We start from the raw sequence: 23,559 nt of genomic DNA, 5'->3' as shown, positions 1-23,559 counted from the left end.
CTTTTTTTTTAGATGGCGTTTCACTCTTTTTGCCCAGGCTGGAGTGCAATGGCGAGATTTTGTCTCACTGTAACCTCCGCCACCCAGTTTCAAGCGATTCTCCTGCCTCAGCCTCCCAAGTAGCTGGGATTACAGGTGCGCACCACCACCTCCAGCCAATTTTTTTTATTATTATTTTTAGTAGAGAAAGGGTTTCTCCATGTTGGCCAGGCTAGTCTTGAACTCCTGACCTCAGGTGATCCGCTGGCCTCGTCCTCCCAAAGTTCTGGGATTACAAGCATGAGCCACCGCACCTTTGATACAACTGTCACGAGATCTTACAATCATTGAGAATAACTCATGTGCTTTACCAAAAACACCTTATTATTCCATTAAACTTACTGAGTAGAACAAAAATAATCATAAAGATATTTCAAAGGATATGTTCCAATTTAATTGGCCAAAAAAATTTGTGTATATAATCATTATTACCAAATGTGGGATTGGCATCAAAATGTGGATGATCAAAAATAATTTCTTAAACAGATTATTCTATGTTGTGTATAATGATAGAAGAATTCTTTAATTTATTTTTCCCGAATTAAGCAACTAAGTCTGAGATCTTTAGCCCAGGAAGAAGTAGGTGAGGCGTAGCCTGCTTCCTTGGCTGTTGAATGCTTCTGGAAAAGATGCTGAAGAACTTGCTGGAGAAGATGCACCTGGCAAACAACGTGGGCAGGTAAATGTAGATTAGAATTCCTCAGGACACTGGTGAATTTCTACATTTCTAAATGGGAAGGTCAATTTTAAATGTTTAAAAATGTTTATACTTTGGGGAGCAGAGGCAGGCAGATCACTGGAGGTCAGCAGTTGGAGACCAGCCTGACCAACATTGCGAAACCTTGTCTCTACTAAAAACACAAAAATTAGCCAGGCATGGCGGCGCCTGCCTGTACTGCCAGCTACTTGGGAGGCTGAGGCAGGAGAATGGCTTGAAACTGAATGTGGAGGATGCAGTGAGCCGAGATCACCACACTACACTCCAGCCTGGGCGACAGAGCTAGATTGTCTCAAATCGAACAAACAATAATAAGAGTTTATACATTTTGTTTTATGAAAGATCTCAACTCTAGTTGTTACTTAGAATTCCTATTATTCCACAGAAGTTCCTTAAGTACTATTTTTGTACTAAACTAAGAGAAGGAATATGTACACTGTCATGGAGAGTACAAATATATCCCCGTCATTTTAAGATCCCTTTATAGCATTAAGAGAATTCTAATTTTCTAAAACATTTAGCAAAAAAAAAGAATGTCAATGATTTGCAGTCTTTCCAAATGAAGGGCATGAATTCCAGCTCATGCTGCTTCCTCACTGGGAATTTGGCTCTATAAAAATAAACTGAGGCATCAGCGACACACTTCTTTCAACAATAAATCAAATATTGAAATGTTTATTTTCCGTGGTTTTGCTATTTCTTGGGGCTTACGAAGGAAATGCTTAGTTAGAATACAGAGGGTGGATGATAATACCATGAAACTAAAGGTGAGAGATCAAGTAGAACATTTTATTGTGTCACTAGTATTTTAAGTATAAAGATTGCATCGTCATAAATATGGGGCTTTTGGGCCCCATCTTAGCACTTCATCCCAGGTACGTTCAATGCCTATCATTTTATTGAAGTTGCTTGTATACCTATCAGTCTCACCTACTAGTTAAATGGCTACTCTAGTCGATTCTTACATTTCTCTACTGCATCTTGCCTTGAGTCGATTCTAAAGACATGTTTGACGAAAGAAGGTAAATACCAGTCGCACGTGAACAGCGCTGCATCTAGAAAGCTGCTCTATCGACAAAATCGTTAGAAAAATATGGTGTGCTCAATGTATGAATTTTAGGAAATTTCCCTATTACACGTGCTAGTTTGAATATGTGTGTTATTTTCAAAAATATATAAATTGAATATATAATTATGGAATGCATGTGTGTGTATCTATCTATCTATCTATCTATCTATCTATATGTTAACATTACACAGTAGATTTAACTCATGGCAAAGATTTTTTCTGAAGCACCTGCAGAAATCAGTCTTCTTTCCAGTTTCGAAAACCCCAACATGGGCGAAAGAGGATCCTTTGGATGCCAGATAGTGCATGAAGCACACTGGGTTACAGTAATTTCCGCATAATTCATATTCATAATTCACAATGAGGAAACCTGAAAGTTGCTACCAGCTACTAATAAATGAAAGGTGGGGCAGGGCCGCTATGGGGGCGGGGCGTGGGGGCGGGCCGCTGTGGGGCGGGGCCGCTGTGGGGGGGGCCGTGGGGGCGGGCCGTGTGAGCCAGTGCCTGGACTCCCACATCACAAATGGAAGGGCTGCGTGAAGGGGGAACTCAAGGCCTGATTGGTTCCTCCTAAGCAGGACGCGATCTGGTTGGCAGGGTAACCGGCCTTCAGTTAGTGCCCTCAGTGGGTGCCTTCAGTTGGTGGCAGTTGGTTGCCTTTCCTGGAGAGAGGTGGCAGGTGCTCAGCTCTGCAGGCATGGGGACAAGCAAAGGCCCAAGCTGCCCGAGAAGAGCAGAGGTGCCCCGTGGGGACCACGCTGACTTGTTGCCTGTGCACCAAAGCCAGCCCCAGGCAGGGCCCACGCAGGGCTTCTGCGGAGCCGTCTTGCGACTCTGACATCTATGAGTGGGCAGCCAGGAAAGGCACAGGCCCCAGCACAGAGGAGCAGAGGCACCCGGAACAAGCTGTCCCTTAATGCCAGCCCCAAGCGGGGCCAGCTGAAGGTGCGGTGTTTGGAGCCGTCCTGCAGCTCGGAGATCCATGAGGTGGCGGTGGGAGTAGCGCCATACTCCACTGATTTGGAGCCTGCCCAGTCTGATTCAGGAGCCTTGACTAGCAACACATTGGCAACCCGAAGACGCCAAAAGGTAGGGAGACTACAGATACCGCCTGGCCTTAGCAGCTCCTTTGGCAGTTGCTCACCCATGTTTATAGATGCTGCCCAGTCCAATTTGGGAGCCAGCAAGGGTCCTGATTGCAGCACGTTGGCGACCAGAAGACGCCCAAAGGGAAGGAGGCGGGGGATGCCCCAGAGGCATCCACAGCCTAGGGCTCCTCCCTCCTGCCCCTAGTTCGCTTTCCTAGGCCCAGGCCCCAAGCAAGAGGACTTGCTCTGACTCGACTCTGCACCCCTTCTTCTTTCCCCGTTGCATCCAGCCGTTTACTTTTCATTGCTCTGCCCAAATGCTCACTTCTGGGCCCTCTTCTTCTCTTCCTAGGCTGGCCGAAAACTAAGTTTTCAAAATACAAAATGGATGCTGAGATTTCATTACGGTAGAGGAAATGTCTGACAGCTCTTGGATTTAAACTTAAGCAGCCACATTGGGACTCCCAATTTCATATCTTGAGTTCTAGAGCAGAGCTCTCTCTCCTAAAGTAATGGCTGAGGGTTAGAGGTACTTTTCTTGATTCTAATAATAAAAAATGATTTATTGTAGAGACAGGGACTCACTGTGATGCCCAGGCTGGTCTCAAACCCCTGGCCTCAAGTGATTCACCCACGTTGGCCTCCCACGTTGTTGGGATGACAGGCAAGAACCACCACACCTGGCCTTTGGAGGTGTTCCTGCTTTGTATATTTTGTCTGGTCTTCCTGCACAATTGTCAGTAAGATGCTCCTGCAACAGTTCCAAAGCTTTCTGCACAAATTCAGTGGATATTATGATTTTTTTTTACATGGAATAGCCCCTTTGTTTATTTCAGAGAAGCTGGACAATTCACCCTTAGTAACATATGGCCTAGCAAATTTCATTTCTTGATCAACACACCTGTTAAAAGGTGATGCTTGTGGTCTAAGTATGCAGATTCTTAATCATCCTCAAAGGAAAAGGAACCACTGCAAGGCAACCTGGGAGGGAGTTTAGGATTGTTCTGAGGCAGTGCAAGCCATTGAAATTCACACACGAGGGGGTAGAAAAGAGAATCCACATGTTCTGATCTCTCCATGTTTTGGGTATAACTTGGTCCTCCTTAATTTGCACCATTTTTGGCGTCAGAGAAAACTGGATTTGAATCTCATTTCCATCACTTTATAATATGATGGTGAATGCGTTTTTAACTTGTCTGGGCCTCAGTTTGCTCATCTATAGAAGATGTGATTGTTATAAGGCTTCCATAAGGTAAGTGTGTAAAAACCATGGCAAAATCCTTGTAATTTAAAAGACAGGGTTGCTATGAGGCTTCTATAAGGTAAGTGTGTAAAAGACTGGACACAATGTCTACCATTTTGTAAATGTTCAACATGTGGAGGAGGATTATGTTTCTCTCTCTTTTTTTTTTTTTTTTTGAGACGGCGTCTCGCTGTGTCACCCAGGCTGGAGTGCAATGGCGTAATCTCAGCTCACTGCAACCTCCACCTCCTGTGTTGAAGCGATTCTCCTGCCTCAGCCTCCCGAGTAGCTGGGACTACAGGCGCCTGCCACCACGCCCAGCTAATTTTTATATTTTTAATAGAGACGGTGTTTCACCATGTTGGCCAGAATGGTCTCAACCTCTTCACCTCGTCATCCGCCTGCCTCTGCCTCCTAAACTGCTGGGATTACAGGCGTGAGCCACCGCGCCCAGCCTCTCTCATTTTTTAGACCATTAGTTTTTAGACCAGGTTTATAAAATTGGGGATACTCGTATTTCTTAGACAGTCAAACCAATGATCAGAAAGAGTAAACAAATCACCATAGTCACAAAGCTGTTCACAATACATTCACTGGGTAATTTCTAGTTGAAAGGAGCAATGAGGATCACATTCAAAATTTTCTCTTATGTGGTGGTTTTCACTTACATAATCCTCTTGGTCTTTTGAAACCATAGATTCTAACTTGCTCTATCAAAGTGATCATTAGAAAAATGTGATGTACTTCATGTGTAAATTTTAGAAAATTTCCTCTGGTAGTCTTCTTAATTTGATTGAACATGTGTGTTATTTTCAAAAATGTAAATGAATATATATTGATTGGATTTATATGTGTATATATGAAATATGACTTGGCATTATAGAGTAGGCTTAGCTCATGGCAATGCTTTTTTCTGAAAGCACCTGCAGAAATCACTCTTATTTCTAGTTTGTTAATGTTTCAGAGATTATGGGGGAAAGAGGGTTCTATGAATCCCAGACACTGCGTGAGGCAGATTTGGTTTCAGTAATTTTAGCATCATTCATTGTAAGGCAATGATCCCTAGGAACTTCTTCACAGTGAGAAACCTGAAATGTCCTAGCAGCCAGCAATGAATGAATGAAGGGTGGGGCGGGGCCACTGGCAGTGAGGCGCCTTGTGAGTCATCTGCCTGTGCTCTCAAGTTCCAACTTTGTGGGGATGCACGCAGGGGATTCTGGACCTGATCATTTCCTCTGAACCAGGATATGGTCTGGTTGGCAGGGCAACTGGCCTTCACTTGGTGGCCTTCAGTGGGTACCCTCATTGGTTGCCTTCTGTTAGTGCCCTTGGTTGGTACCCTCAGTTGTTTCTCTTCAGTTGGTGGTCTTCAGTTGTTGGGCAGCATTGGAAGGAGGATGAATCCGTTTGTGCTCTCTCCTCCCTCAGTCACAGCTCTCAGGCTTGTTGCCTCCAGGCCCTTCTAAAATAAACCAGACAGGTTGGCAGGTTTTTCTTAGCAGACAAGTCAGCTCAGGGTATGGGGGTTATGTGGGGTGTGGGCTGCTAGCTCAGTGCCGCCCCATGGCCCAGGGCTGCCTGTGCCAGCCATGCTTTTGCCAGGAAGAGGCGATAGGTGTTGAGCTCTGCAGACTTGGGGGCAAGCGAAGGCCCAAGCTGCCCAAGAAGGGAAGGGGTGCCCCATGGGGACCACACTGAACTGTCGCATGTGCACCAAAGCCAGCCCCAGTCAGGGCCGGCACAAGAGTTCTGCAGAGCCAACCTGTGGCTCTGACGTCTACAAGTGTGCAGACAGGGAAGGCACAGGCTGCGATATACAGTAGCAGAAGCTCCCTGAACACGCTGTCCCCGAATGTCAGCTGCAAGTGAGGCCAGCTCAGGGTGTGGTGGGTGAAGCCATCCTGAAGCTCTGAGATCCACGAGGTGGTGATGGCAGTAGCGCCGGACTCCACCGCTATGGAGCCTGCCCAATTGAATTTTCGAGCCAGCGAGGGACCTGACAACAGCACATTGGCCACCAGAAGACACCCAAAGGTAGGGAGGTGACAGATACTGCTTAAATTCAGGACCTCCTCTGTTCGTTGCTGGCCCAAGTTTCCCCCAAAGGCATCCAAAGCCTCAGTTTTCTCATCTATAAAAGATGTGATTTTTTTGAGATTTCCATAAGGTAAGTGTGTAAAAACCATGGCAAAATGCGTGTAATTTGAAAGAGAACATTTCTATCAGTCTTCTATATGGTAAGTGTCTAAAAATCTGGATGCAATACCTATAATTTTTTTAAATGTTCAGTATATGGAGAAGGAGGATTATTTTTTCTCATCTAATTTTCAAAGCAAGTTTATAAAATTGGTGATACTCATATTTCTTAGACAATCCAACCAATGTTCAGAAAGAATAAATAGATAAACAAGGTCACAAAGCAATTCACAATGCATTCACTGGGTAATTTCTAGTTAAAGGTAGCAAGGATTCTCACATTGAAAATGTTGTATTATGTTGTGGTTTTCTCTTTCATAATCCTCTTGGTGTTTTGAAACCATAGATTCTAAGTTGCTCTATCAAAGTGATCATCAGAGAAACATGATGTACTTAGTGTGTAAATGTTAGAAAATTTCTTGTGTTACTCTTGTTAATTTGATTGAACATATGTGTTATTCTCAAAAATGTAAATCAAATATATGTGGATTGGATATATATATGCATATATGAAATATGACTTGTCATTATAGAGTAGGCCTAGCTCATGGCAATGTTTTTTTCGGAAAGCACCTGCAGAAATCTCTCTTATTTCTAGTTTGTTAATGTTTCAGAGATTATGAGGGACAAGGGATTCAATGAATCACTGACACTGCGCGAGGCAGATTTGGTTTCAGTAATTTTAGCATCATTCATTGTAAGGTGATGATTCCTAGGCACTTCTTCTCAGTGGGAAACCTGAAAGGTCCTAGCTGCCAGCAGTGAATGAAAAGTGGGGTAGGGCCCTTTCAGGGCAGGGCCGTGTGAACAATGTGCTTGTGCTCTCAAGTTCCAAGTTTGTGGGGATGCATGCAGGGATTCTGGACCTGACTGTTTCCTCTGAACCAGGATGCGGTCTGGGTGGCAGGGCAACTGGCCTTCACTTGGTGGCCGTCAGTGGGCACCCTCATTGGTTGCCTTCAGTTAGTGTCCTCACTTGGTACCCTCAGTTGATTCTCTTCAGTTGGTGGTCCTCAGTTGGTGGTTTTCAGTTGTTGGACAGTGGTGGAAGGAGGATGAATCCGTTTGTGCTCTCTCCTCCCCCAGTCACGGCTCTCAGGCTTGTTGTATCCAGGCCCTTCTAAAATAAACCAGACAGGTTGCCAGGGTTTTTTTAGCAGACAAATCAGCTCAGTGTACAGGGGTGACGCGGGGTGAGGGATGCTAGTGCAGTGCCACCCCATGGCCCAGTGCTGCATGTGCCAGCCATGCTTTTGGAAAGAAGAGGCCATAGGTGTTCAGATCTGCAAACTTAGGGGCAAGCGAAGGCCTATGCTGCCCGAGAAGAGCAGGGGAGCCCCATGTGGACCACACTGAACTGTCGCATGTGCACTAAAACCTGCCCCAGTCAGGGCCAGCACAAGGGTTCTCCAGAGCCAGCCTGTGGCTCAGACATCTACGAGTGTGCAGACAGCGAAGGCACAGACTGCGGTATATAGGAGCAGAGGTGCCCTGAACACACTGTCCCCCAATGCCAGCCGCAAGTGGGGCTATCTCAGGGTGCGGTGGCTGAAGCCATCCTGCACCTCTGGGATCCAAGAGGTGGAGGTGGCAGTAGCATTGGACTCCACTGCTTTGGAGCCTGCCCAATCGAATTTGGGAGCCAGCGAGGGACCTGACAGCAGCACGTTGGCCGCCAGAAGACACCCAAAGGTAGGGAGGAAACATATACTCTTGAAGTTCAGAAGATCCTCTGGCTGTTCTTGGCCCAAGGTTCCCCCAGAGGCATCCAAAGCCTCAGTTTTCTCATCTATAAAAGATGTGATTGTTATGAAGCTTATATAAGGTGTCTAAAAACCATGGCAAAATGCTTGTAACTTAAAAGAGAGGGTTCCTATGAGGCTTCTATAAGGTAAGTGTGTAAAAATCTGGACACAATGCCTATAATTATTTAAGTGTTCAGTATATGGTGAAGGAGGATTATTTTTCCTCATCTAATCTTCAGAGCAAGTTTATAAAGTTGGTGATACTCATATTTCTTAGACAATCTAACCAATGATCAGAAAGAACAAATAGATAACCAAGGTCACAAAGCAATTAACAATGCATTCACCAGGTAATTTCTAGTTAAAAGTAGCAATGATTTTCACATTGAAAATTTTGTGTTATGTTGTGATTTTCTCTTCCATAATCCTCTTGGTGTTTTGAAACCAGAGATTCTAAGTTACTCTATTAAAGCGATCATTAGAAAAATTTGATGTACTTAGTGTGTAAATGTTAGAAAATTTCTTGTGTTACTCTTGTAAGTTTGAACATATGTGTTATTTTGAAAAATGTAAATAGAATATACGTGGTTTGGATACATATATATGAATATATGAAATATGACTTGACATTATAGATTAGGCTTAGCTCATGGCAATGTTTTTTTCTGAAAGCACTTGCAGAAATCTCTTTTATTTCTAGTTTGTTAATGTTTCAGAGATTATGGGGGAAAGAGAGTTCTATGAATCCCAGACACTGCGTGAGGCAGATTTGGTTTCAGTAATTTTAGCATCATTCATTGTAAGGTGATGATCCCTAGGAACTGCTTCACAGTGAGAAATCTGAAAGGTCCTAGCAGCCAGCAATGAATGAAAGGTGGGGCGGGGCCTCTGAAAGGGTGGGGCCTTGTGAGCCATGTGTCTGTGCTCTCAAGTTCCAAGTTTGTGGGGATGCAGGGATTCTGAACCTGATTGTTTCCTCTGAACCAGGATGCGGTCTGCTTGGCAGGGCAACTGGCCTTCTCTTGGTGGCCTTCAGTGGGTACCCTCATTGGTTGCCTTCAGTTGGTACCCTTGGTTGGTGCCCTTCAGTTGGTACCCTCAGTTGGTTCTCTTCAGTTGGTGGTCCTCAGTTGGTGCTGTTCAGTTGTTGGGCAGTGGTAGAAGGAGGATGAATCTGTTTGTGCTTTCTCCTACCCAAGTCACAGCTCTCAGGCTTGTTGTAACCAGGCCCTTCTAAAATAAACCAGACAGATTGGCAGGTTTTTTTTAGCAGACATGTCAGTTCAGGGTATGGGGGTGATGCGGGGTGTCAGCTACTACCGCATTGTCACCCCACGGCTCAGGGCTGCCTGTGGCAGCCATGCCTTTGCTAGGAAGAGGTGATAGGTGGCAAGTGAAGGCCCAGCTGCCCGAGAAGAGCAGGAGCGCCCCACGTGGGCCACACTAAGCTGTTGCATGTGCACCAAAGGCAGCCCCAATCAGGGCTAGTACAAGGGTTCTGCATAGCCAGCCTGTGGCTCTCACATCTACGAGTGTGCAGACAGCAAAGACACAGGCTGCGATATACAAGAGAAGAGGCACCCTGAACACGCTGTACCCCAATGCCAGCCAAAAGCGGGGCTAGCTCAGGGTGCGGTGGGTGAAGCCGTCCTGTAGCTCTGGGATCCAAGAGGTGGAGGTGGCAGTAGCGCTGGACTCCACTGCTTTGGAGCCTGCCCAGTCGAATTTTGGAGCCAGCGAGGGACCTGACCGCAGTACACTGGCAACCAGAAGATGCCCAAAGGTAGGGAGGCAATGGATACTGCTTAAGTTCAGAAGATCCTCTGGCTGTTGCTGGTCCAAGGTTCCCCCAGAGACATCCAAAGCCTCAGTTTTCTACAAAAGATGTGATTGTTATGAAGCTTCCATAAGGTAAGTGAGTAAAAACCATGGCAAGATGCTTGTAACTTAAAAGAGAGGGTTCCTATGAGGCTTCTATAAGGTAAGTGTGTAAACATCTGGACACAATACCTATAATTTTTTAGCGTTCAGTATATGCAGAAGGAGGATTTTTTCATCTAATTTTTAGAATGAGTTTATAAGATTGATGATACTCATGTATCTTTGAAAATCAAACCAATGATCAGAAAAAATAAATAACTCACCAAAGTCACAAAGCAGTTCAAAATGCACTCACTGGGTAATTTCTAGTTAAGAGTAGCAAAGATGATCACATTGAGAATTGTGTATTATGTGGTGGTTTTCTCTTACATAATCCTCTTGGTGTTATGAAACTACAGATTCTAAGTTGCTCTATCAAACTGATCATTAGGAAAATGTGATGTACATCATGTGTAAATTTTAGCAAATTTCTTCAGTTATTCTTGTTAATTTGATTGAACATGTGTGTTATTTTCAAAAATGTAAATGGAACATATGTGGATTAGAGATATATGTGTATATATGAAATACGACTTGACATTATAGAGTAGGTTTAGCTCATGGCAATGTTTTTTCTGAAAGCACCTGCAGAAATCACTCTTATTTCTAGTTTGTTAATGTTTCAGAGGTTATGGGGGAAAGAGGATTCTATGAATCCCAGATGACACTGCGTGAGGCAGATTTGCTTTCAGTAATTTTAGCATCATTCATTGTAAGGTGATGATCCCTAGGAACTTCTTCACAGTGAGAAACCTCAAAGGTCCCGGCAGCTAGCAATGAATGAAAGGTGTGGTGGGGCCCCTTCAGGGCAGGTTCTTCTGAGCCATATGCCTTTGCTCTCAAGTGCTAAGTTTGTGGAGATGCATGCAGGGGATTCTGGACCTGATTGCTTCCTCTGAACCAGGATGTGGTCTGCTTGGCAGGGCACCTGGCCTTCACTTGGTGGCCTTCAGTGGGTGCCCTCATTGGTTGCCTTCAGTTGGTACCCTCACTTGGTGCTCTTTAGTTGGTACCCTCAGTTGGTGCTCTTCAGTTGATGGTCCTCAGTTGATGGTCTTCAGCTGTTGGGCAGTAGTGGGAGGAGGATGAATCCGTTTGTGCTCTCTCCTCCACCAGTCACAGCTCTCAGGCTTGTTGCATCGAGGCCCTTCTAAACTAAACAGCACACGTAGACAGGTTTTTTTTAGCAGACAAGTCAGCTCATGGTACAGGGGTCACACAGGATGGGGGCTGGTATCGCAATGCCACCCCATGGCCCAGGGCTGCCCGTGCCAGTAATGCTTTTGCCAGGAAGAGGCGAAAGGTGTTTAGCTCTGTAGACTTGGGGGCAAGCGAAGACCCATGCTGCCCAAGAATAGCAGGGGTGCCCCATGGGGACCACACTGAACTGTCGCATGTGCACCAAAGCCAGCCCCAGTCAGGGCCAGCACAAGCATTCTCCAGAACCAGCCTGTGGCTCAGACATCTACCAGTGTGCAGACAGTGAAGGCGCAGACTGCAATACACAGGAGCAGAAGCGCCTGAACACACATTTTCCCCAATGCCAGCCGCAAGTGGGGCTATCTCAGGGTGCAGTGGGTGAAGCCGTCCTGCACCTCTGGGATCCAAGAGGTGGAGGTGGCAGTAGCATTGGACTCCACTGCTTTGGAACCTGCCCAATCGAATTTGGGAGCCAGCGAGGGACCTGACAGCAGCACGTTGGCCGCCAGAAGACGCCCAAAGGTAGGGAGGAAACATATACTCCTGAAGTTCAGAAGATCTCTCGCTGTTGCTGGCCCAAGGTTCCCCCAGAGGCATCCAAAGCCTCAGTTTTCTCATCTATAAATGATGTGACTGTTATGAAGCTTCCATAAGGTTAGTGTGTAAAAACCATGGCAAAATGCTTGTAACTTAAAAGACAGGGTTCCTATGAGGCTTCTATAAGGTAAGTGTGTAAAAATCTGGACACAATGCCTATAATTTTTTAAGCGTTCAGTATATGGTGAAGGAGGATTATTTTTTCCCATCTAATCTTCAGAGCAAGTTTATAAAGTTGGTGATACTCATATTTCTTAGACAATCTAACCAACGACCAGAAAGAATAATTAGATAACCAAGGTCACAAAGCAATTCACAGTGCATTCACTGAGTAATTTCTAGTTAAAAGTAGCAATGATATTCACATTGAAAATTTTGTATTATGTTGTGGTTTTCTCTTCCATAATCCTCCTGGTGTTTTGAAACCAGAGATTCTAAGTTGCTCTATTAAAGCGATCGTTAGAAAAATGTGATGTACTTAGGGTGTAAATGTTAGAAAATTTCTTATGTTACTCTTGTTAGTTTGAACATATGTGTTATTTTGAAAAATGTAAAGAGAATATATGTGGATTGGATATATATATATATGCATATATGAAATATGACTTGACATTATAGATTAGGCTTAGCTCATGGGAATGATTTTTTCTGAAAGCACCTGCAGAAATCTCTCTTATTTCTAGTTTGTTAATGTTTCAGAGATTATGGGGGAAGGGTGATTCTATGAATCCCAGATACTGCGTGAGGCAGATTTGGTTTCAGTAATTTTAGCATCATTCATTGTAAGGTGATGAGCCCTAGGAACTTCTTCACAGTGAGAAATCTGAAAGGTCCTAGCAGGCAGCAATGAATGAAACATGGGGTGGGGCCTCTGAAAGGTTGGGGCCTTGTGAGCCATGTGCTTGTGCTGTCAAGTTCCAAGTTTGTGGGGATGCATGCAGGGGATTCTGAACCTGATTGTTTCCTCTGAACCAGGATGTGGTCTGGTTGGCAGGGCAACTGGCCTTCTCTTGGTGACCTTCAGTGGGTGCCCTCATTGGTTGCCTTCAGTTGATACCCTCACTTGGTGCTCTTCAGTTGGTGGTCCTCAGTTGTTTCTCCTCAGTTGGTGGTCTTCAGTTGTTGGGCAGTGGTGGAAGGAGGATGAATGCATTTGTGCTCTCTCCTCCCCAAGTCACAGTTCTCAGGTTTGTTGTATCCAGGAGCTTCTAAAATAAACCAGACGGATTGGCAGGGTTTTTTTAGCAGACATGTCAGCTCAGGGTATGGGGGTGATGCGGGGTGTCAGCTACTAGCTCATTGTCACCCCATGGCTCACGGCTGCCTGTGGCAGCCATGCCTTTGCTAGGAAGAGGTGATAGGTGGCAAGTGAAGGCCCAGCTGCCCGAGAAGAGCAGGAGTGCCCCACGTGGACCACACTAAACTGTCGCATGTGCACCAAAGGCAGCCCCAATCAGGGCCAGCATAAGGGTTCTGCAGAGCCAGCCTGTGGCTCTCACATCTACGAGTGTGCAGACAGCGAAGGCACAGGCTGCCATATACAGGAGAAGAGTCACCCTGAACACGCTGTCCCCCAATGCCAGCCACAAGCGGGGCTAGCTCAGGGTGTGGTGGGTGAAGCCGTCCTGCAGCTCTGGGATCCAAGAGGCGCAGGTGGCAGTAGCACCGGACTCCACAGCTTTGGAGCCTGCCCAATCGAAATTTGGAGCCAGCGAGGGACCAGACCACAGTACACTGGCAACCAGAAGATGCCCAAAGGTAGGGAGGCAATGGATACTGCTTAAGTTCAGAAGATCCTCTGGCCGTTGCTGGCCCAAGTTTCCCCCAGAGACATCCAAAGCCTCAGTTTTCTCATCTATAAAAGATGTGATTGTTATGAAGCTTCCATAAGGTAAGTGAGTGAAAACCATGGCAAGATGCTTGTAACTTAAAAGAGAGGGTTCCTATGAGGCTTCTATAAGGTAAGTGTGTAAACATCTGGACACAATACCTATAATTTTTTAAGTGTTCAGTATATGAAGAAGGGGATTATTTTTTTCTCATCTAATTTTCAGAGCAAGTTTATAAAATGGGTGATACTCGTATTTCTTAGACAATCAAACCAATGATCAGAAAGAATAAATAGCTCACCAAAGTCGCAAAGCAGTTCACAATGCCTTCACTGGGTAATTTCTAGTTAAAAGGAGCAATGAGGATCACACTGAAAACTTTGTATTAGGTGGTGGTTTTCTCTTATGTAATCTCCTTGGTCTTTTGAAACCATAGATTCTAAGTTGCTCTGTCAAAGTGATCATTAGAGAAATGTGATGTACTTAGTGTGTAAATTTTAGAAAATTTCTTCTGTTAGTCTTGCTAATTTGACCGAACACGTGTGTTATTTTCAAAAATGTAAATGAAATATATATATATATTGGATTTATATGTGTGTATATGAAATATGACTTGTCGTTATATATAGGCTTAGCTCATGGCAATGTTTTCTTCTGAAAGCACCTGCAGAAATCTCTCTTATTTTTAGTTTGTTAATGTTTCAGAGATTATGGGGGAAAGGGAATTCTATGAATCTCAGACACCGTGTGAGGCAGATTTGGTTTCAGTAATTTTAGCATCATTCATTGTAAGGTGATAATCCCTAGGCACTTATTCTCAGTGAGAAACCTGAAAGGTCCTAGTAGCCAGCAATGAATGAAAGGTGGGGTGGGGCCCCTTCAGGGCTGGGCCTTGTGAACAATGTGCCTGTGCTCTCAAGTTCCAAGTTTGTGGGGATGCATGCAGGGATTCTGGACCTGATTGTTTCCTCTGAACCTGGATGTGGTGTGGGTGGCAGGGCAACTGGCCTTCACTTGGTGGCCTTCAGTGGGTGTCCTCATTGGTTGCCTTTGGTTAGTGCCCTCAATTGCCACCCTCAGTTGATTCTCTTCAGTTGGTGGTCCTCTGTTGGTGGTCTTCAGTTGTTGGGCAGTGGTAGAAGGAGGATGAATCCATTTGTGCTCTATCCTCCACCTGTCACAGCTCTCAGGCTTGTTGTATCCAGGACCTTCTAAAATAAACCAGACAGGTTTCCAGGGTTTTTTTAGCAGACAAGTCAGCTCAGCCTACAGGGGTGACGCGGGGTGAGGGATGCTGGTGCAATGCTGCCCCGTGGCCCAGCACTGCATGTGCCAGCCATACTTTTGGAAGGAACAGGCCATAGGTTTTCAGATCTACAGACTTAGGGGCAAGCAAAGGCCCAAACTGCCCGAGAAGAGCAGGGGTGCCCCATGTGGACCACACTGAACTGTCACATGTGCACCAAAGCCAGCCCTAGTCAGGGCCAGCACAAGGATTCTCCAGAGCCAGCCTGTGGCTCAGACATCTACGAGTGTGCAGACAGCGAAGGCACAGACTGCGGTATATAGGAGCAGAGGTGCCCTGAACACACTGTCCCCCAATGCCAGCCACAAGTTGGGCTATCTCAGGGTGCGGTGGCTGAAGCCATCCTGCACCTCTGGGATCCAAGAGGTGGAGGTGGCAGTAGCATTGGACTCCACTGCTTTGGAGCCTGCCCAATCGAATTTGGGAGCCAGCGAGGGACCTGACAGCAGCACGTTGGCTGCCAGAAGACACCCAAAGGTAGGGAGGAAACATATACTCCTGAAGTTCAGAAGATCCTCTCGCTGTTGCTGGCCCAAGATTCCCCCAGAGGCATCCAAAGCCTCAGTTTTCTCATCTATAAATGATGTGATTGTTATGAAGCTTCCATAAGGTGTCTAAAAACCATGGCAAAATGCTTGTAACTTAAAAGAGAGGGTTCCTATGAGGCTTCTATAAGGTAAGTGTGTAAAAATCTGGACACAATGCCTATAATTTTTTAAGCGTTCAGTATATGGTGAAGGAGGATTATTTTTCCTCATCTAATCTTCAGAGCAAGTTTATAAAGTTGGTGATACTCATATTTCTTAGACAATCTAACCAATGATCAGAAAGAATAAATAGATAACCAAGGTCACAAACCAATTCACAATGCATTCACTGAGTAATTTCTAGTTAGAAGGAGCAATGATTTTCACATTGAAAACTTTGTACTACGTTGTGGTTTTCTCTTCCATAATCCTCCTGGTGTTTTGAAACCACAGATTCCATGTTGCTCTATTAAAGGGATCATTAGACAAATATGATGTACATAGTGTGTAAATGTTAGAAAATTTCTTGTATTACTCTTGTAAGTTTGAACATATGTGTTATTTTGAAAAATGTAAATAGAATATATGTGGTTTGGATATATATATATGCATATATGAAATATGACTTGACATTACAAAGTAGGCTTACCTCATGGCAATGTTTTTTTCTGAAAGCACCTGCAGAAATCTCTCTTACTTTTAGTTTGTTAATGTTTCAGAGATTATGAGGGAAAGGTGATTCTATGAATCACTGACACTATGTGAGGCAGCTTTGGTTTCAGTAATTTTAGCATCATTCATTGTAAGGTGATGATCCCTAGGAACTTCTTCACAGTGAGAAATCTGAAAGGTCCTAGCAGGCAGCAATGAATGAAAGGTGGTGCGGGGCCTCTGAAAGGGCAGGGCCTTGTGAGCCATGTGCCTGTGCTCTCAAGTTCCAAGTTTGTGGGGATGCATGCAGGGGATTCTGAACCTGATTGTCTCTTCTGAACCAGGATGCGGTCTGGGTGGCAGGGCAACTGGCCTTCACTTGATGGCCTTCAGTGGATGCCCTCATTGGTTGCCTTCAGTTGGTACCCTCGGTTGGTGCCTTTCAGTTGGTACTCTCAGTTGGTGCTCTTTAGTTGGTGGTCTTCAGTTGTTGGGGAGTGGTGGAAGAAGGATGAATCCATTTGTGCTTTCTGCTCTCCGAGTCACAGCTCTCAGGCTTGTTGTATCCAGGCCCTTCTAAAGTAAACCAGACAGATTGGCAGGGTTTTTTTAGCAGACATGTCAGCTCAGGGTATGGGGGTGATGCGGGGTGTCAGCTACTAGCGCATTGCCACCCCATGGCTCAGGGCTGCCTGTGGCAGCCATGCCTCTGCTAGCAAGAGGTGATAGGTGGCAAGTGAAGGCCCAGCTGCCCGAGAAGAACAGGGGTGCCCCACGTGGACCACAGTAAACTGTCGCATGTGCACCAAAGGCAGCCCCAATCAGGGCCAGCATAAGGGTTCTGCAGAGCCAGCCTGTGGCTCTCACATCTACGAATGTGCGGACAGCGAAAGCACAGGCTGCCATATACAGGAGAAGAGGCACCCTGAACACGTTGTCCCCCAATGCCAGCCACAAGCGGGGCTAGCTCAGGGTGTGGTGGGTGAAGCCGTCCTGTAGCTCTGGGATCCACGAGGCGCAGGTGGCAGTAGCGCCGGATTCCACTGCTTTGGAGCCTGCCCAGTCGAATTTTGGAGCCAGCGAGGGACCTGACCGCAGTACACTGGCAACCAGAAGATGTCCAAAGGTAGGGAGGCAATGGATACTGCTTAAGTTCAGAAGATCCTCTGGCCATTGCTGGCCCAAGGTTCCCCCAGAGACATCCAAAGCCTCAGTTTTCTACAAAAGATGTGATTGTTATGAAGCTTCCATAAGGTAAGTGAGTAAAACCCATGGCAAGATGCTTGTAACTTAAAAGAGAGGGTTCCTCTGAGGCTTCTATAAGGTAAGTGTGTAAACATCTGGACACAATACCTATAATTTTTTAGTGTTCAATGTATGCAGAAGGAGGATTTTTTTCATCTAATTTTTAGAATGAGTTTATAAGATTGGTGATACTCATGTATCTTTGACAATCAAACCAATGATCAGAAAAAAATAAATAACTCACCAAAGTCACAAAGCAGTTCACAATGCATTCACTGGGTACTTTCTAGTTAAAAGTAGCAATGAGGATCACATTGAAAATCTCGTATTTTGTGGTGGTTTTCTCTTACATAATCCTCTTGGTGTTATGAAACCACAGATTCTAAATTGCTCTATCAAAGTGATCATTAGAAAAATGTGATGTACTTCATCTGTAAATTTTAGAAAATTTCTTCAGTTATTCTTGTTAATTTGATTGAACATGTGTGTTATTTTCAAAAATGTAAATGGAACGTATGTGGATTGGAGATATATGTGTATATATGAAACATGACTTGACATTATAGAGTAGGCTTAGCTCATGGCAATGTTATTTTCTGAAAGGACCTGCAGAAATCACTCTTATTTCTAATTTCTTAATGTTCCAGAGATTATGGGGAAAGGGGGGTTCTACGAATCTCAGACACTGCGTGAGGTAGATTTGGTTTCAGTAAGTTTAGCATCATTCATTCTAAGGTGATGATCCCTGCGAACTTCTTCACAGTGAGAAACTTGAAAGGTCCCAGCAGTGAGCAATGAATGAAAGGTGGGGTGGGGCTGCCGGCAGGGAGGGGCCTTGTGAGCCATATGCCTGTGCTCTCAAGTTCCAAGTTTGTGGGGATGCATGCAGGGCATTCTGGACCTGATTGTTTCCCCTGAACCAGGATGTGGTCTGGTTGGCATGGTAACTGGCCTTCACTTGGTGGCCTTCAGTGGGTGCCCTCATTGGTTGCCTTCAGTTAGTGCCCTCAGTTGGTACCCTCAGTTGGTGCTCTTCCATTGGTGGTCCTCAGTCGGTGGTCTTCAGTTGTTGGGCAGTGGTGGAAGGAGGATGAATCCATTTGTGCTCTCTCTGCCCCAGTCACAGCTCTCAGGCTTGTTGCCTCCAGGCCCTTCTAAAATAAACCATAGAGGTTGGCAGGGATTTTTTAGTAGACAAGTCAGCTCATGGTACAGCGGTGACACAGGGTGAGGGCTGTTAGCACAGTGCCGCCCCATGGCCCAGGGCTGCCTGTGCCAGCAATGCTTTTGGCAGGAAGAGGGGAGAGGTGTTCAGCGCTGCAGACTTGGGTGCAAGTGAAGGCCCAGCTGCCCAAGAATAGCAGGGGTGCCCCATGGGGACCACACTGAACTGTCACATATGCACCAAAGCCAGCCCTAATCAGTGCTGGCAGAAGTGTTCTGCAGAGCCAGCCTGTGGCTCTGATGTCTACCAGCCTACAGACAGCAAAGACGCAGGACGTGATAGACAGGAGCAGAGGCGCCTGGAACCCGCTGTCCCCCAATGCCAGCCACAAGCCGGACCAGCTCAGGGTGCAGTGGGTGAAGCTGTCCTGCAGCTCTGAGATCCACGAGGTGGAGGTGGCTGTAGCACAGGACTCCACTGCTTTGGAGCCTGCCCAATTGAATTTGGGAGCCAGCGAGTGTCCTGACAGCAGCACATTGGACACCAGAAGACGCCAAAAGGTAGGGAGGCGACACATACTGCTTAAGTTCAGGATCTCCTCTGGCCGCTGATGGCCTAAGGTTCCCCAAGAGGCATCCAAGGCCTCAGTTTTCTCATCTATAAAAGATATGATTGTTATGCGGCTTCCATGAGGTAAGTGTGCGAAAACCATGGCAAAATGTCTGTAATGTAAAAGAAAGGGTTTCTATGAGGCTTCTATATGGTAAGTGTGTAAAAATCTGGACACAATACCTGCAATTTAGGTCACTATAATCTCTGCCTTCTGGGTTCAAGCGATTCTCCTGCCTTAGCCTCCCAAGTAGCTGGGATTAGAGGCTTGTGCCATCAGGCCTGACTAATTTTGTCATTTTTAAGAGAGATGGGGCTTCATCATGTTGGTCAAGCTGATCTCGAAGTCCTGACCTCAGGTAATCCACTCACCTTGGCTTCCCTAAGTCCTGGGATTACAGGCATGAGCCACCATCCATGGCCAAAAATTCCATTTATTGATCAACAACCCTTTTTCTAAGGAGATGCTTGTGGTCTAAATATGCAGATTCCCAATCATTTCCAAGAAGAAAGGGATGACTGCAAGGCAACCTGGGAGGGAGTTTAGGATTGTTCTGAGGCTGTGAAAGCCATTGAAATTCACACATAATAGGACAGAGAAAGGGAATCCACATGTTTTGATCCCCCCATGTACTGGGTATAACTTGGTCTTCATTAAGTTGCACCACCTTTGGCATCAGAGAGAACTGGATTTGAATCCAAGTTCCAACACTCATTAGAACGTGATGGTGAATGTGTTTATAACTCCTCAGAGCCTCATTTTGCTTATGTACAAAGGAGGGGATTCTTGTGAGGCTTCCGTAAGGTAAATGAGTAAAAATGTGTGTGGGCCAAATGCCTATAATTTAAAAGATAAGGTTGTTATGAGGCTTCGATAAGGTAAGTGTGTAAAAATCTGGACACAATGCCTATAATTTTGTTAGTATTCAATATATAGAGAAGGATTATTTTTCTCTCATTTAATTTTTAGAGCAAGTTTATAAAATGGTGTTACTCATATATTTTTGAGATAATCAAACCAAGGATCACAAAGATTAAATGAGTCACCATAGTCACAAAGCAGTTCACAATACATTTAGTGGGTAACTGCCAGTTGAAAGTAGCAATGATGATCACATTTAAAATCTTGGATTTGTGGTGCTTTTCTCTTACATAAGCGTCTTTGTTGAAGCCATAGATTCTCAGTTGCTGTATCAAAGTGATCACTAGAAAAATGTGATATACTTAGTGTATAAATTTTAGAAAATGTCCTCTATTACTCTTATTAATTTGATTGAATATGTGTGTCATTTTCAAAAATGTAAATGAAATATATGTGGATTGAATATATATGCGTATGTATATATATGAAATATGATTTGACATTATAGTGTAGGCTCATGGCAATGTGATTTTCTGAAAGCAGCTACAGAAATCTGTCATTTTTCTAGTCTGTAAAAATCTCAGAGGTTATGGGGGGAAGGGAGTTTTATCAATCTCAGACACTGTGTGAGGCAGATTTCGTTTCAGTAATTTTAGCATCATTCATTGTAAGGTGATGATCCCTAGGAACTTCATTACAGTGAGCAACATGAAAGCTCCTAGCAGCCAGCAATGAATGAAAGGTGGGGCAGCTCTGCTGGCAGGGCGGGGCCTTGTGAGCCATGTGCCTGTTCTCTCAAGTTCCAAGTTTGTGGGGATGCATGCAGGGACTCTGGACCTGATTGTTTCCTCTGAACTAGGATGCAGTCTCGTTGGCAGGACAACTGGCCTTCACTTGGTGGCCTTCAGTGGGTGTCCTCATTGGTTGCCTTCAGTTAGTGCCCTCAGTTCATACCCTCAGTTGGTGCTCTTCAATTGATGGTCCTCAGTTGGTGGTCTTCAATTGTTGGGCAGTGTTGGAAGGAGGATGAATCCGTTTGTGCTCTCTCCTCCCCAAGTCACAGGCTTTTGCTTCCAGGCTCTTCTAAAAGAAACTGGACAGGTTGGCAGTTTTTTTTTAGCAGACAAGTCCGCTCAGAGTACGGGGGTGATATGGGGTGCATGCTGCTAGGGTAGTGCCGCCCCATGGCCCCGGACTGCTCATACCAGCAATGCTTTTGCCAACAAGAGGCAATAGGTGTTGAGCTCTGCACACTTGGGGGCAAGCAAAGGCCCAAGCTTTTGGGGAGTGCCCCATGTGGACCACACTGAACTGTCGCATGTGCACCAAAGCCAGCCCCAATCAGGGCAGGCACGAGCATTCTGCAGAGCCAGCCTGTGGCTCTGACATCTACGAGTGTGCAGACAGCGAAGATGCAGCCTGCAATATACAGGAGCAGAGGTGCCCGGAACACACTGTCCCATAATGCCAACCAAAAATGGGGCCAGCTAAGGGTGTGGTGGGAGAAGCCGTCCTGCAGCTCTGAGATCCACAAAGTGGAGGTAGCAGTGGCACCAACTCCACTGCTTTGGAGGCTGCCCAGTCGAATTTAGGAGCCAGCGAGGGTCCTGACAGCAGCACATTGGACACCAGAAGACACCCAAAGGTAGGAAGGCGGCATATACTGCTTAAGTTCAGGAGCTCCTCTGGCCATTGCTGACCCAAGATTCCCCCAGAGGCATCCACAGCCTGGGGCTCCTTCCTCCTGCCTGGAGTTTGCTTTCCTATGCCCAGGCCCCAAGCAGGAGGACTGGCCCTGCCTCGAGTCTTCACCCCTTCTTCTTTCCCTGCTGTTTCCAGCCAGTTTCTTACTTTCCTCCTACCTACCCCAATGCCCAGTTCAGTTTCCTCCTCTTCCTCCCCCAGGCTGGCTGAAAACTAAGTTGCAAAATACAAAATGCATGCTACAGATTTCATTGCTGTAGATGAAATGTCTGACAGCTTTTCTATTTAAACTCTGGTTGTTCTCTTCATTTATTTAAACATTAGAATAATTAAGCCCCATAATGTGCCTTTGTAACTTGAAAGTACAACACTCAATTTTCACAATTAAAAAAAATTTAATTTTTCTTTTCATAAATTTTTGGCACAGGTAGTATTTAGTTATTGAGTAATTCCTTTAGTGGAGATCTGTGAGATTTTGGTGCACCCATCACCCAAGCAGTACACACGGAATCCAATTTGTAGTCTCTTATCTTTCTCCCCCTTCCCACGGTTTTCCCCTGAGTATCATTCTTTTCTTTGAGACTGAGTCTCATTCTGTCACCCAGGCTGGAATGCTGTGTCGCAATGTCAGCTCGCTGCAACCCTTGCTTCCTGAATTCATGTGATCCTCCTGAGTAGCTGGGATTAGAGGCGCGGGTCACGACACCCGACTAAATTTTTTGTATTTTTAGTAGTGACTGGCTTTCACCAAATTGGCCAGTCTGTTCTCGAACTCCTGATCTCAAGAGATCTGCCTGTCTTGGCCTCCCCTCAGGCAGGGATTACAGGAATCAGCCACCAGAACCCAGCCAAACTTTCCCCTTTTTTGTTATTTTTTTTTCTAATTTCCTGAAGTTGTCATGTAGATTAATGGGTTTCTTTGAGTTGTCATGTAGATTAATGGGTTTCTCAAACTACTAGAAAACTAGTTGAAGAAATAAACAGGCAGTTTGTGAATATTAGAACGGTGGTGCTGAGCATGGCTAAAGCATCTGTGCATTCACAGGGAGAGGAGCAGAAGACCTTCTGGTGTGGGCTGGGCAGCAATTCACTTGCAGGAGAAACAGCCCGGGTGTGGAGAGGTGGCCATCCTTGATGGGATCCTTTCTAAGGAGCAGAGAAATCAAAGTAGAGCTTCCTCTATCTGATTCTCTAACAACTGCAAACCTTCCATGAGTCAAGCTTTTTGTCAAAAGGACAAATTAAAAGGCAAGAAAATAAAATCGTATTACCAGGACTTTGGGGGAAAACAAAACAAAACCACATCTAATTCCAGATTATTTCAGGGACCCACACATTTTGCCCAAATCTCTGTCTATTGTTTCTGTGTCCAGTGTACTCTTTGTTGTTGTTGTTGTTTATCTGTTTTTTGTTGTTTGTTGTTGTTGTTTTTGTTGAGACTAAGTCTCACCCTGTCGCCAGGCTGGAGAGCAGTGGCGTGATCTCGGCTTACTGCAACCTCCACCTCCCGGGTTCAAGCGATATTCCTGCCTCAGCCTCCCAAGTAGCTGGGACTACAGGCATGTGCCACCACGCCCAGCTAATTTTTGTATTTTTAGTAAAGACAGGGTTTCACCATGTTGGCCAGGATGGTCTCAATCTCTTGACGTCATAATCTGCCCACCTTGGCCTCCCAAAGTGCGGGGATTACAGGCGTGAGCCATGGCGCCCAGCCCAATATACTCTTTTTTTTTTTTTTTTTTTTTTTTTTTTGAGACAGAGTCTCACTCTGTCGCCCAGGCTGGAGTGCAGTGGCGCAATCTCAGCTCACTATAAGCTCCGCCTCCTGGGTTCACGCCTTTCTCCT

General features: G+C 45.4%; 1 long non-coding RNA gene across 1 annotated transcript; it reads right to left on the bottom strand.

Annotated features, from left to right (window-relative positions):
- Window positions 1–540: 540 nt before the first annotated feature.
- On the bottom strand, window positions 541–2,159 carry LOC115831144. The gene is made up of 3 exons (XR_004026672.1): window positions 2,055–2,159; window positions 1,688–1,825; window positions 541–698 (listed from the first exon to the last, which is right to left on the bottom strand). It is a non-coding gene; the product is annotated as an uncharacterized LOC115831144 (long non-coding RNA).
- Between the last annotated feature and the right edge of the window lie 21,400 nt (window positions 2,160–23,559).

The sequence above is a fragment of the Nomascus leucogenys genome, chromosome 18 (assembly GCF_006542625.1).
Source record: "Nomascus leucogenys isolate Asia chromosome 18, Asia_NLE_v1, whole genome shotgun sequence".
NCBI classification, from domain to species: domain Eukaryota; kingdom Metazoa; phylum Chordata; class Mammalia; order Primates; family Hylobatidae; genus Nomascus; species Nomascus leucogenys.
The sequence above is the reverse complement of the archived record's forward strand: the minus strand, read 5'-3'. Positions and strand labels throughout refer to the sequence as shown.